This window comes from Ricinus communis, chromosome 3, assembly GCF_019578655.1.
Source record: "Ricinus communis isolate WT05 ecotype wild-type chromosome 3, ASM1957865v1, whole genome shotgun sequence".
In the NCBI taxonomy this organism is placed as follows: Eukaryota; Viridiplantae; Streptophyta; class Magnoliopsida; order Malpighiales; family Euphorbiaceae; genus Ricinus; species Ricinus communis.
This window is the reverse complement of record NC_063258.1, coordinates 9899642-9914475: the sequence shown is the minus strand read 5'-3', so window position 1 is coordinate 9914475 and position 14834 is coordinate 9899642. Positions and strand designations below refer to the sequence as shown.

Genomic DNA, 14834 nt, shown 5'->3' with positions numbered 1-14834 from the left:
TTAACCTACCTTTTGTTGAGGCTATTTCGCGGATGCCGAAGTATGCCAAGTTCTTAAAGGAAATTACTTCTATCCAAATTTTCTTACCTTTACCTTAGCAACATTTCGACCCTTGTAAAGACCCTTTGATTTTGATATTCATTTATTCGCAGTAGCGAAGATAGGGTATATGAGTAAGCTTATGGTAAACAGATTTTATGCAGCTGCATTGAGGGAATTTTTTTTATTTACCTATAAACACTATGAGTGATTTGAGAGATCCCTGTGAGGCAATGGCTCCTAGTATTTAATGTTGAATTATTATATAAGTTGTACTTCGAGATGGTATTATTATAGTTATTCTTTGAAGGTGTATGATTTGTTTAGTTACTTGAGTTTCATTCTCTATATGTTGAATCAGGTTAAGTTATGAACCTTAGCATGGATTTTTAGGGGTGATTGTTACTTGTATATGTATTGAGTTATTGATTGCTTGAGGAAAAGCAAAAGTTTAAGTGTGGGGTGATTTGACATGTATTGTATTACATATGTTTATATGCAAAATCAGGGAGAAGAGGCTGCTTGTACAGCAGAGTGTACAATTTGGGGGGCTGCCAAGCGAGGATCCCAATGCCCTTATAGCCAACTTTTTAGAGATATGCGACACTTTCAAGATAAATGGAACTACCAATCATGCAATCCGGCTGAGATTATTTCCATTTTCTTTAAGGGATAGAGCAAAGAGATGGTTGCAGTCCTTTCCACCGCACACTATTACAACCTAGAAATCTATGGCTGAAAAATTTCTTTCCAAGTATTTTCCTCCAGCTAAAATCGCTGAATTGAGAAATGAGATTTCTTCTTTTGTGCAAATGGACGACGAGAGCATGTACGACCCTTAGGAGAGGTATAAGGACTTGTTGAGATGCTGTCCATACCACGGTCTACCAATATGGACGCAAGTTCAGACCTTTTACAGCGGTTTGAATCTTGCTATGAGGCAAATGGTGGACGCTGCAGCAGGTGGAGCTTCAAACAGCAAGACACCGAAGTCGGCCGGTCAAACAAGGAACGGTCAACTAGTTAGACTCCACAGCAGCCTTAGCAGCTCAAGTGGAGCTTCTGACTAAGAAGTTAGAGCAGCTTTAGATGCCGATTCATGCAGCCCAAATAAGCTGTGAATTTTGCAGTGGCCCGCACTACAGTGCAAACTGTAATGTGGAATGTATGTTTGCTTATAGTAATAATTCTTCCTCTATTATTTCTATTGACATGGAACAGGTAGACTACATGGGTAATGCACCTAGATAGCAAAACAACCTATACAGCAGCACATACAACCCCGGCTGGCGTAACCATCCAAAATTCGGATGGAGAAATAACAACGCCTTGTGGTCCACTGAAGCTTCGAGATCGCATCAGCAGCCACTATAATCAAGAAGAAGAGTTATACCATCACAGTCCCCTCCAACAGCCGAAAAGAAATCTAACTTCGAGGAGCTGATGATGAAGTTTGTCACGTTGACAAAGACGAGATTCCAGCAGACAAACAGTGCCCTTAGAAATCAGTAGGCATCCATCTAGACTTTAGAGAGTCAAATTGGGTAGATTTCTAAGATGCTATCTGAGAGGCCACAAGGATCACTCCCTAGCACAACAGAGTCAAACCCTAGGGAGCATTGCAAGGCTGTCACCTTGCGGTCAGGTAAGCAATTGTCTAGCTCTCTACCTTTAGCTGATGATGAGGATGTTTGTATATAGGATAACCAAGCTAGGCAAGAGCTCGAGCCTGAGACAATGGGAGGAGAAAAGGTGGAAGATAGGCAGAAGAGCCCTGTGAGAGAGTACTAGCCACCAGTCCCCTACCCTACTCGACTTAAGCAGGAAAAGGTTGATAAGCAGTTTGGTAAGTTTCTTAACTTGTTTAACCAATTGCGGATTAACTTGCCTTTTGTTGAAGCTATTTTGCAGATGCCGAAGTATGAAAAGTTCCTAAAGAAATTTTGAGCAACAAAAGGAAGTTGGAGGATTTGGGACTCGTGACTCTGAACGAGGAGTGTTCGGCTATTCTTCAGAACAAGTTGCCAATCAAAAGAAGAGATCGAGGGAGTTTTACTGTTCCTTGTGTCATTGGCGATTTGCCTATTGGTGGTGCATTAGCTGATTTAGGAGCTAGTATAAATTTAATGCCCACTAGTCTGTTTGACAAATTAGGCTTGAATGAACCTAAGCCCACTAGGATGAGCATTTAATTAGCAAATAGAACTGTAAAAGATTCCTAGGGGTATTGTTGAAGATGTGCTAGTTAAGGTAGACAAGTTTATTTTTCCTGTAGATTTTGTAGTTATGGATTGGAAGGTGAGAGTACTGTACCTTTAATCCTAGGTAGACCCTTTCTTGCAACATCTAGGGCTGTAATAGATGTTTGTGATGGAAAGCTTAAACTTAGGGTAGACGATGAGACCATCTCCTTCGACCTAGCGACTACTATGAGACACTCTTTAGACCATGATGATGTTGTATTTTCTATTGATATTGTTTATAATTTGGTTGAATCTCACTTATAAGAAATGTTACTTGATGATCCTTTGTAGGTAGCCTTGCAAGGAGAGGAGGAGGAGCTGTCCAACGAGCAAGTGTTGGAGCAGCTCGCTAGTTTATTAGCTACTGAGCCTAGCTGTTCTACTGATCCTTTTCTTTCTCTTGACAAGTCAGAAGTGCGGAAAGTGAAGTCTTCTTTTGAGGACCCCCCAGCCTTAGAATTGAAGGAGTTGCCTAAGCACATAAGCTATGGATTCTTGGATGAGAAAGAAAAGTTACCGGTGATTATAGCAGCAGATTTAACACATGAGGAGCGAGTAAAAACTCTAAATGCACTCAAGAGCTATAAGAAGGCCTTCGCCTACAAAATCGTTGTTATTCCCAGGATCAACCCAAGTTTCTATTCTCACAAGATTCTTATGGAGGATAGCTAGAGAGCAGTAGTTCAGCCACATAGGCGGCTTAATCAGAACATGAAGGAAGTAGTGAAAAAGGAAGTAATTAAGCTCCTAGATGCAGGATTAATTTACCCTATTTCCGGAGCGGGAGCCACATGCAGGGTTATCTAGAAGAAAGGAGGCATGACAGTAATTCAAAATGAGCAGGATGAGCTGATACCTACATGGACGGTAACAGGATTCTAAGTGTGCATCAATTACAGGAGGCTTAATGATGCAACTCGGAAGGATCACTTCCCTCTTCCTTTCATTGATCAGATGTTAGAATGATTGGTAGGACACATGTTTTACTATTTCCTTGATGGTTTTTCAAGATATTTTCAGATCCCAATTGCACCTGAAGACTAAGAGAAGACAACTTTCACCTGCCCCTACGGGACATTCGCTTATAAACGAATGCCTTTCGGTCTATGCAATGCGCCAGCTACGTTTCAGCGGTGTATGATGGCCACTTTTGATGATATGATTGAGGACTCGATGAAGGTATTTATGGATGACTTCTCTTCCTAACGATTGATTCTTAAATTAGCATTAAGCTTTAATCCGCCTCTATTAAGCTTTGTTAATTCTTAATCCGGCTAGTTAATTATCCTTATCTCTAAGCGATTATTAACCAGTTCTTGTTATTCAAAATTCCAATTGCCAAACGGATTTCTCAATCTCATAAAGCAATCTAAACATCACAATTCACAACGTCTCATGAATAATGCATGATCTTATTAATACTGAAAACAAGAAGAATACAAAATCAACTCGAACAATCCAACAATATAATATCAAGCCAACATAGTAAAGAAATCCCAATGGATTTAATCAATCTAGCTAATCATGTTCATTCTCAAAATAAACAAGAATTCAATTACAACAATAAGTAAGAAGGTAGAGAAAACCCGATTACTCCCTTAGATGAGAGTAAACAGCCCCAAATCCTTTTTGCTCCAATTGAATCGATTCTTGTTCCTCTTGCTCGATTTGAAAATCAATCAATAAACCTTGCCCAATCTTCGATCCTTCAAGGAAATCTGATTGAAACCTTGATCCAAGTCTCCTTTTCCCTTGGTTTCAGCTCAGAAAACCCTTAGAGAAAGAAAAATTAGGGTTTGGGACGTTCTAACCCTAGCCTCCTCTCTTTTCTCTTCTTTTCGTTCTTTTAATTAATACCCCTTGTCGCCTCCAACACGGCCGTATTCCTGGCCGTGTTCTCAACACGGGATGGTGTTCCTGACCGTGTTACTCTCTGTGGTCGTGCTCCCTGAAATCTACTTCTTCTTTTGATGTCCAACACGGCCCATGTTTGTGACTGTGTTGAGAACACGGCCAGTGTTGAAATCAACACGGCCATGTTCAGCTTCCTCATGCTCGTACTTAGCTCGTTTCGGCAGCTTTGACGTCCGATTATGCTCCGATTCTTTCCTTTTTCATCCTTTGACCTCTTTTAGACCTAATGCACACAAACATATGTATAAGGTGAGTGTTGAGACCAATTCACATCCAAATGTCCACAAAATCAATCTTAAAAACCCCATTTAGATGTGTGTATTTTACGCACATCAAATAACCCCACACTTAGCTCATTGCTTGTCCTTAAGCAATCAAAAGTAAAATAAGGAAAATAAACCACTAAGGAACAATACTTAAACTGACAAACAAGCTAGAGAGTTCTTGCACATATCCTTAACAAGCACAAGTCAAACAAAAAGAAACGAAGCAATCAATTCAAGTATCACAACCAAGATGCCAATAATTCATAAAATACTATCTCAAGAAAATTATTCAGAACCATCTCCTCACCAAATTCACTCTAAATCACTCAAAGTGTTTAAAGGGTAGTGTTTAATCGCTCAATGCATCAACTACTGCCTTACTTACTATATGCTTGCTCTTAAATCCTACTCCTACCACTTATGGAGAGTCAACAACCATGTCAAGAGGTCTTTATAAGGGTTGTAATGGGGATTAGGTAAGGGTAGGTAAATTTGGTCAGAGTTGAACCTATGGTGTTCTGCAATGAAATACATGACATGCACACAAGTCACAATGATCACAAGGGGTAAACAATGGATAGTAGTCCAAGGTGGGAAATAGGAATCAAGTCAAAATGTTTAGCTTATTTACTTTCTTTCTTTTCATCACCTTTCCCTTTTATTCTTTTTTTTTTCATAAGGGAAGAACATTCACATAATAGAGTGAATTTCTTTTTGGATTGAAGTAAGCTGCTACAAGATTCTAAAGCTATTCCCAAGACAAAAGTTCCCAATAAAAACAACTCATGTGCAAAATCATAACCCAAAGCAGAATAAAACTAAGTGGTAATAGAATATGATAAAAAAAATGGTGAAAGAAAGGGTTATCTATAGAATCAATAAACGAATGAAGGCTATTTGGCTATAATGAAAAACCTAAGTGCCTCTATCATACCAAAGTGTTAAACTCTCCTTGTGGCCCTCATAAGCATTACCGAGCAAGTTCTAAAAGTAAAAACAGTAATTGGCACTCTAAATAAGAAATAAATAAAAGCATATAACGTGTATGCTTACAATTTAGGCTCAATTTCTCACAAGTGTGCTTTTTGAGTAGGTTCCAAATAAAAATCATCAAAACAGAATTAAATAGACCAAAGCAACTTAGTGCAAAACTCAAACTAATTATCTTACATTCTTCCGCAAGACTCAACACTATCGGTTTTACCCGATCACATGGACATAAACAGGATTTCAAAAGCAAGTCAACAGTAAGAGCATCGAAACAAAGTGAAAAATTTTCAAAATTTTACAAAAAAAGAAAAAATTGCACAAAGAATAAACAAATAACTGAGATGGAATAAATGAAATGCGATATATACACTAGAAAAGGATCTAAATTTCATATACAAAATAATAGAACATGAAAGTAAGTATATATTGATATCACCACCCCACACTCAAGGACACACTCGTCCTCAAAGTGTACAAAATATATGAAATGAAAAGGAAAAAGAAACTATCACACCGCCCCCGATTATGGCTCCGGGAGTGAAAAGAGGTGCATCAGCAGTATATTAGCTCTCGAGGATCGGAAGTAGTGTCACATGCGGGAGCCGGTGGATCGGCGGGAGGAGGCCAATAGGGAGGCTCGTCAGTTTCTGTGTTGAAGGGTGCTCGGTTGGAGAGGGAGGGCCGGTTGGATCATCCGCTAGAGGGATGTCAAAATGGCTCGCTCTGAACCCGGCTCTGTGGACGAGCGGTGCAAAGTCTGTAGCAAAATATCATCAAACATGTCATTAGCCATAGAGGCCTCTAACCTACCTCCCTGCTCAATCGGGCTTGAAGCATAGCCCTCGCCTCTCAAACCGAGCCATCATCGGCTCAAACTCGACTTGTGTAAAAAGGTCCTGTTGAAAAGCCTCTTGTCGAATGAAATCTGCTGCTGCGCTCCTCCGCCAACCTCTCGCACTCTAAGCTGCAGCTCTCTAAACTCAATTGGGGAGACTCCTAAAACAGCTGAAGAAGACCCAGAAGGAGCTGAAGTAGACGGTCTGGAGGAAGACTCTGGAATATCAGAAGAATGTGGGACATCCTGTGTACCATGGGCTCGTGGGGCAGGTCACTCCTCTCTGAGTGCTGCCAAGAGAGCATTCCTCAGTCTATACTCTGGTCCTAGCGGACCCTGCCTACGAGTCACCATCCCCATACTAACCATCTGGGGAAGTCCCAACGTCTCCATCATCCCCAGCTCTATCAAATGTGGTATCGCTTCCTCCAAAACTCCTAAGCTTCTAGCCAGTCGAGTAATGTAAGTCCTAAAACAGAAAAATACCTTCTTTGAGTTATTGCAGAAGGCATTGATCTGTCTGGCCAATAAGTACCCCATGTCGGCGGTGATCGCGCCGGTGCATGCTTGTAAAGTATAAACAGTCGGGTTGGGTAACTACCCCACCACTATCTCCCCCTGCCGTTGATGGTCCTAGCAAGATGTGCATGCAAGCAGTATCCTCGAGCAAGTTAGGCGCCTTTGACAGGCATGTCGTCAGTGTCGAAATCTCATCACACATCTGCGGATATGACACACCAGCGTGTGTATACGACTATAAACCTCTCCGGTGCATCCTCCTCAGTCCACAAGCCTAAGTGTACCCCAAGCTGCATACACTCATCGTGAAAGTCTGCCTTGCTAGTCCGAAATCGATCGCATCCGGTTGTTGGAAGTCCCGCAATCGGCTTTGCAGAAAGAAAGTCGTGGCAAACTCCACAGTCAACTCCCTATATGTTGGTTCAACAATGTCAAAGAAATGTTGAAATGGGGGTGTCTCAAGATATCGGCCGGACTGCAATTTGCAAGTCCGACGGTCTCCGGTCTTGGCCGATCTATCCTACGCCTTTCCCAAATCTTTGTGCCTCATCAATTGATACCTCTGCTCAAAGGTGGGCTACCCTTGGAAAAGTAGGAATCGATGGCGGCCATGGTGGTCTAATTCGGCTTTGAACTAGTCGGTCGGCGCTGATGATCGAGAGGAAGAGGAACCATCGGTCCGCCTCCTCTTGTAAACTCCTGATCCTCGTCTGGTGGACATGGTACCTAAAAAGGAAACTTTTAGTACTAAGGATCAACAAATTTCTGGCAGCATAACGACATAAAATGGATAAACTAAATGATTTAACTCGATAAAATTAAACTGCTCAATGTCCTGCAAAGAAAATTTAATCCACAACACTGCCAACCGATGCTAACCAATTAAATTTGCAATTCATCCATATGGAGTTTACTTCGCCATAATCCATCACAAGGCAAACCAACATGCTAATGTAAAAAAGACACAAACAGAGTTGACTATCTATGACAGAGCCTATTGTTTAGCGACCGACAATAATAATAAAGAGAAAAATAAGGAATTAATCACAATCATAAATAATGGTAGAAAAGAAAAACGAAAAATATGAGCAAGTTAAGTATATAAACTATATTAAAGAAAATAAAAGAAAATTAAGCACAAACATTAATGTAAATGCATACAAAAAATAATAAAATAAGGAAATAAAAAAAATTGAAACACAAAATTCCAACACAAAGAAAATATAAATTCAAACTAATATCAAAATAAAATAATGAAAAATGAAGTTGGAGGGTACTTACTTGATAAATGCAATATCCAAAGCCTTCGAAATGAGAAATAAGATGTGAGAGAGTAAGAGATGGGGGAGTGCAAAATTTTTTTTTTGAATGAAGTGGTATATATAGGCAAGTGTGCGGAACACGCCCGTGTTCGACAACATGGGCCGTGTTCATGAACACGGTATGGATATCTGACCATGTTAAGCGAATAAAAACGTGCTGACTTACCACTTCTCAGAACACGCCCGTGTTATGGACACAGTCTTTGACACGGGAACGTGTTGTGGACACGACAGGGCATAAATGCCCGTGTTAGTTTCTGCGAACGTGTTCAGCTTAGTTTGATTTTCTTCAATCAGAACACGGGCCGTGTTAATGAACACGGTCTTAAACACGCCCGTGTTGATCTCCAGATAATGCAACAGTTGCGATTCTCAGCACTTTCTCACTCTTTCTCACCTGCAAAACCAATAAATCCTCAACTCATACACTCAACATAAATAAAACTTAATAAAAACCAACTATAAAACCTAATCAACTAAGTTCACAATGCAAGGGTAAAGTATTCAAATTGAAAAATAGAATTTGGGGTGCCTCCCAAAAGCGCTTCTTTTTTATGTGATGAGTCTTCTTAGCTGGACTCATGGTGAAATGCAAACGGTGGGGATTGGCGACCATCCATCATTCTTCCAAGTAAATGGCTTCAAATATCCGCTTAGAGGGATAATCGTCAACTTCCTCTTCCCGACAGTCAAGCAAGCTGCCAGTTAGATGGGCAAAACTCGCTCCTCATATATTTGCACGTAGTTATGATGCTCTAGGGGCTCTTCCAAATTGAAAGCTAGAGTTTCAACAATTGGAAGGATCGACGGTTGGGCAATTTCTTCAGGAGTGTTGATGGTTTTCTTCAGTCCTTGGCTTGGTTCACTTGCTAGGAGAAACTCAAGCTCCTCCAAGACTTCTTCATTGGACAACTCGTGCTCATCTTCCATCATCGAAGGGACTTGTAGAAAATCCACCAAAAATTCCTCTAACTGCAACTCAGCATCATCAACTGTGTATTCTTGTTGGTAGTCTTTCAGAGGGATCATGTTTGCCTCTTCCTTTTCTGGTTCTATCTCCATGTTCAAAGAGTCGTCCTACACATAAGCATCATCGTCAAACATAATAGATAAACCAGAAAAATTCTCACCTGAACGCAAAGTGACGGCGCTTAAATGTTCCTCGGATTCAGCAGCGTTTGATGGAGTTCTCAATTGCTCTTCCGCTAGTAACTTGAAGATTAAGCCTACTTGATGCTCTATGTTGTTAATCGAGGCTTGTTGATCTTCAAGTATCCTCTCTATTTGTTGGAATCTTTCCTCAAGACTTGTTATGAACCTCATCATCAGCTCCTCTGACACTAACTCTTCATCTTGAGTTAAAGGTGCAACATTAGGCTGCTGATGTAGTTGCTGAATTCCTAGTGGTTCTTGGCCATCTAAGCTCCATCCAAAGGGTGAATGAGTGCTCCACTCTTGATTGTAGTTGCTTCCATACGAGTCATTTGGCCAACTTCCCGTATAATTCACCTGTGCAAAGTTATAAGAACAATGAGCAACATCATTATACAATGGACAATCATTACACACATGTAAACCACAACAAAATTCACAAAAGACTTGAGATGAAAGGATAGGAGAAGAGAGTTGATCGGTAGCCCTGCAAAACGATTCCACTCGAGCTTCTAAAGATGCACGGGTATCCCAATTTTTAGCACTCTCTTGGTTCGTAATCCCATTTTCCAATGCGTCACACAAAGAGTTTGAGTTTAGCATTGAACCTCCTTATCATTCACTATCTGAATCATAAACTTAAACTAAATAAATATGTACAAATAAAATAAAATAAATAAACAAAAAAAATCATTAAATAATAAGAAAGAAAAAAAATGGCTAAATTAACAAATAGCAAATTTCACTCTAGTTTTCATATAATTCCCCGGCAACGGTGCTAAAAACTTGATGGGTGCTACTCGTGTTAGCTACAATCTAAGGCAGTGTACCTATCAATGCAGTCTAGCACTAATGGCGAGTATCAAGGTCGTATTCCTCGGGAAAGCGAAAGCCCAGAGTTACTCCTTTGTTCTTTGTTATATTAACCTAAAATGGATGATGAATAAATTCTAAACTAACTATTAACTACAAGGTAAGTCCTAAGGGAGACGCAAGAGTGATTGATAAATGAAATAATCAAGATAAGAAGAAAAACCCAAAGGGAATCTAAACTAGTTGGCATCCGAACAAAAGATAAAGGATCGGTGAGTCTAATTATACTACCCGTGGACGAATTCTTAACCAAATTCAGTTTCTCTCTCGAGATAACCGAATTCCTAAACCTAATAACCTAAAGTTGGAATCTCTTCCTAACGATTGATTCTTAAATTAGCATTAAGCTTTAATCCGCCTCTATTAAGCTTTGTTAATTCTTAATCCGGCTAGTTAATTATCCTTATCTCTAAGCGATTACTAACCAGTTCTTGTTATTCAAAATTCCAATTTCCAAATGGATTTCTCAATCTCATAAAGCAATCTAAACATCACAATTCACAACGTCTCATGAATAATGCATGATCTTATTAATACTGAAAACAAGAAGAATACAAAATCAACTCGAACAATCCAACAATATAATATCAAGCCAACATAGTAAAGAAATCCCAATGGATTTAATCAATCTAGCTAATCATGTTCATTCTCAAAATAAACAAGAATTCAATTACAACAATAAGTAAAAAGGTAGAGAAAACCCGATTACTCCCTTAGATGAGAGTAAACAGCCCCAAATCCTTTTTGCTCCAATTGAATCAATTCTTGTTCCTCTTGCTCGATTTGAAAATCAATCAACGAACCTTGCCCAATCTTCGATCCTTCAAGAAAATCTGATTGAAACCTTGATCCAAGTCTCCTTTTCCCTTGGTTTCAGCTCAGAAAACCCTTAGAGAAAGAAAAATTAGGGTTTGGGACGTTCTAACCCTAGCCTCCTCTCCTTTCTCTTCTTTTCGTTCTTTTAATTAATACCCCCTGTCGCCTCCAACACGGCCGTGTTCCTGGCCGTGTTCTCAACACGGGATGGTGTTCCTGATCGTGTTACTCTCTGTGGTCGTGCTCCCTGAAATCTACTTCTTCTTTTGATGTCCAACACAGCCGTGTTTGTCCCCGTGTTGGTAACACGGCCCATGTTTGTGACCGTGTTGAGAACACGGCCAGTGTTGAAATCAACACGGCCCTGTTCAGCTTCCTCATGCTCGTACTTAGCTCATTTCGGCAGCTTTGACATCCAATTATGCTCCGATTCTTTCCTTTTTCATCCTTTGACCTCTTTTAGACCTAATGCACACAAACATATGTATAAGGTGAGTGTTGAGACCAATTCACATCCAAATGTCCATAAAATCAATCTTAAAAACCCCATTTAGATGTGTGTATTTTACGCACATCAGTAACTCATTCTCTCACTGTTTGGCAAATCTAGAATGCATGTTAGCTAGGTATATTGAGGATAACTTGGTGCTAAATTGGAAAAAGTGTCATTTTATGGTGAGAGAGGGAATCATTCTAGGGCATAAGATTTCACATGCGGGGATGGAAGTCAATAGAGCTAAAATAGAAACAATATCTAAGCTACCACCCCCTAGTTCTGTTAGGGTTGTTAGGAGTTTCTTAGGCCATGCTGGAATTTATAGAAGATTCATTAGGAATTTTTCTAGGATTGCTAGGCCTCTTACTCAATTGCTAGTTAAGGATGCACCTTTCATTTTTTGTGATGCATGTGTATCTTCTTTTGAGTTATTAAAGCAACTTTTGGCCACAACCCCTATCATGGCATCGGCTGATTGGGGGCTGCTCTTTGAACTAATATGCGATGCTAGTGACTATGCAGTTGGAGCTGTGCTTGGACAGAGGTTTAATAAAAAGTTCCAACCCATTTACTATGCTAGCAAGACATTAACAGGAGCCCAAGAACATTACACTAATACAGAGAAGGAGTTATTGGCTGTCGTGTATGCCTTCGACAAATTTTGATCATACCTCGTCTTATTAAAGACCATCATCTTCATTGACCATTTAGCTTTGAGGCATTTGTTTAATAAGCATGATGCTAAGCCAAGATTGATCAGATGGATTTTATTGTTGCAGGAATTCGACATTGAAATTAGAGAAAAATAGGGCGCAGAAGATTTGGCAGCAGATCACCTATCCAGACTCCGAGCTTGGATGCACTTGATGAGAGCACGATAGATGATCGATTTCCATAGGAGCACTTGTATTCATTAAAGGTATATTCTGATTCTCCGTGGTTTTCTAATTATGCTAACTATCTTGTGGCTAGGGTATTACCAAAGGGTATGACTTATCAGCAAAAGAAGAAATTCTTTACCGATTTGAAATACTACATTTGGGAAGACCCCTTCCTATATCGAGTGTGTGCAGACCAAGTCATCCACCGATGTGTTTATGGCGAAGAGAGCTTCCAGATCTTGAGACATTGTCATGAAGGACCTCTAGGAGGCCATCAAGCGGTGAACCATACTGCTAGGAAGGTGTTGGATGCAGGCTTTTATTAGCCAACTATCTTCCAGGATGCTAGAACCTTTGTTCAGGTTTGCGACGCTTGTCAGCGCTTAGGTAATATCTCTGCCCGTGATGAGATGTCCCAAAATAGTATGCAGACAGTTGAGATATTTGACATTTGGGGTATTAACTTTAGGGGACCCTTCCCTTCCTCAAATGGTAATAAGTTTATCCTAGTAGCTGTTGAATATTTCTCCAAATGGCCAGAGGCACAGGCCTTACCTACTGACGATGCTAGAGTTGTTTGCAGGTTCCTTAAAAAGTTATTTGCTAGGTTCAGCACACCTAGAGCGCTAATTAGTGATAGGGGAACGCATTTTTGCAATGCTCAATTGGAGAAGGCACTCAGGCGGTATGGTGTAACGCAGCGGTTCTCTACTCCCTATCACCCACAAACCAGTGGGCAAGTTGAGGTTACTCATAGGGGTTTAAAACGTATATTAGAGAGAACTGTGGGTGTAAGTCGGAAGGATTGGGCCTCGAGACTAGATGATGCATTATGGGCATTTAGAACTGCATATAGGACCTCCATAGATTTTATGCCCTATAGGCTGGTATATGGGAAGTCTTGTCATTTACTTGTCGAATTAGAACACAGGGCTCTTCGGGCCCTTAAAACTTGCAATTTTGATGTTGATTCTGCAGGTACGGAAAGACAGTGGCAACTGGGTGAATTGGAGGAATGGCGTCAACAAGCGTATGAAAGCTCCTCAATTTATAAGTTGAAGATAAAGAAGTGGCACGATCAGAGTCTCAAAGGTACTAAGGAGTTTCAGAGTGGAGATAGAGTATTGCTACATAAGTCACGTCTTCGGTTGTTCCCAGGGAAGCTCAGGAGTCAATGGTCGGGGCCCTTCGTGGTTAAGCAGGTTTTCCCATATGGCACAGTCGAGCTTCATCATCCCGAGAAGGGTGATTTCAAAGTCAATGGACATAGGCTTAAGGTGTATCATGGAAACTCATTGGAGACTGAGCAGCGGGTTAACATGATTCTGCACCTGCAATGATGATTCATATTGAGTCCAGCTAAATGACTCAAGAATCAAAAAGAAGTTCCCTTGGGAGGCATTCCCATTCTAGTTTTATGTTCTTTTCTTCGGTCCATTTTTATGTTATCATTCGTTGCATACTTGTTGATCTTCAGAACAATTACTTTTTATACTAAACATAGTTGTATGAACTTAGGATTGGAATAACTTATATCGAATTTTTAGTAATCGGTGAATAACTTATATCGAATGGCGAAGGAACTTCTTCTTCTACTTCACCTTCACCTAGGCGACCACCAGCACCAGCATCCCCACCACAACAGCAGCCAATCCAAGCAAGAAGAGTAGCAGCTGCAAATGCACCCGCACTTACTCGACATCACCTATGTACATTCCAAAATGCTGATAATGAGAGCCACTTCCAACTCATGAGATGGAAGCAAGTAATGGCCGGAGATGCATTGATTTTATATCCTTAGAAGGAGTTGCATTGGCTCAGGATGTTCGTGCACTATTTGACACACTGCCTTTACGCACGCTTCTTCGACATCATTGAGCCTACCTACCGCGAGCTAACCATTGAATTTCTAAGCACCTTCTTCCTACAGCAACAAATTACAAACTAGCATCAGGCTGATGCAGTTTACTTTAGACTTGGAGGAAGGGAGTGCTCAATATTAGTTATGCAGTTTGGGATGCATTTGGGTTTATGGACTGAGCACAAGATCTCAAGCAAAGAATATCAAGGATGCATCTACATTCACCCATCTCTTACGACACCATGTGGGATGCAATCGCACTCAGGCTAGAACTGTACCATCCCAGCAGGTCTAAGGCATCTAGCCTTCCAGATCATCTCCACTATCTTCATGCACTTCTAGCTTACACTATTACAAGCCTAGGAAATAGTTTTGGAGTGGTCACACAGACCGATGTGTTCATTCTCTGGGCTATGCAACACCGTAAAAAGCTTGACATGGGGCATTTGGTTGCTCATCAAGTACGATCCTTTATAGTCAACGCCCAGAAGAAAATTCATTACTGCTTTGGCCCATATGTGACTAGATTGGCTAAGAGATTGGGTGTACTAGACGACTATCTAGCCAAGCTTTCTCGGATTGGTGACATGACACCATTAGGGGTTAGATAGATGATCAACATGCAGA

General features: G+C 40.5%; 1 non-coding gene across 1 annotated transcript; it reads right to left on the bottom strand.

Moving 5' to 3' along the window:
* Positions 1-818: 818 nt before the first annotated feature.
* LOC112534542 lies at positions 819-925 on the bottom strand. The gene has a single exon (XR_003078837.2). It is a non-coding gene; the product is annotated as a small nucleolar RNA R71 (small nucleolar RNA).
* Between the last annotated feature and the right edge of the window lie 13909 nt (positions 926-14834).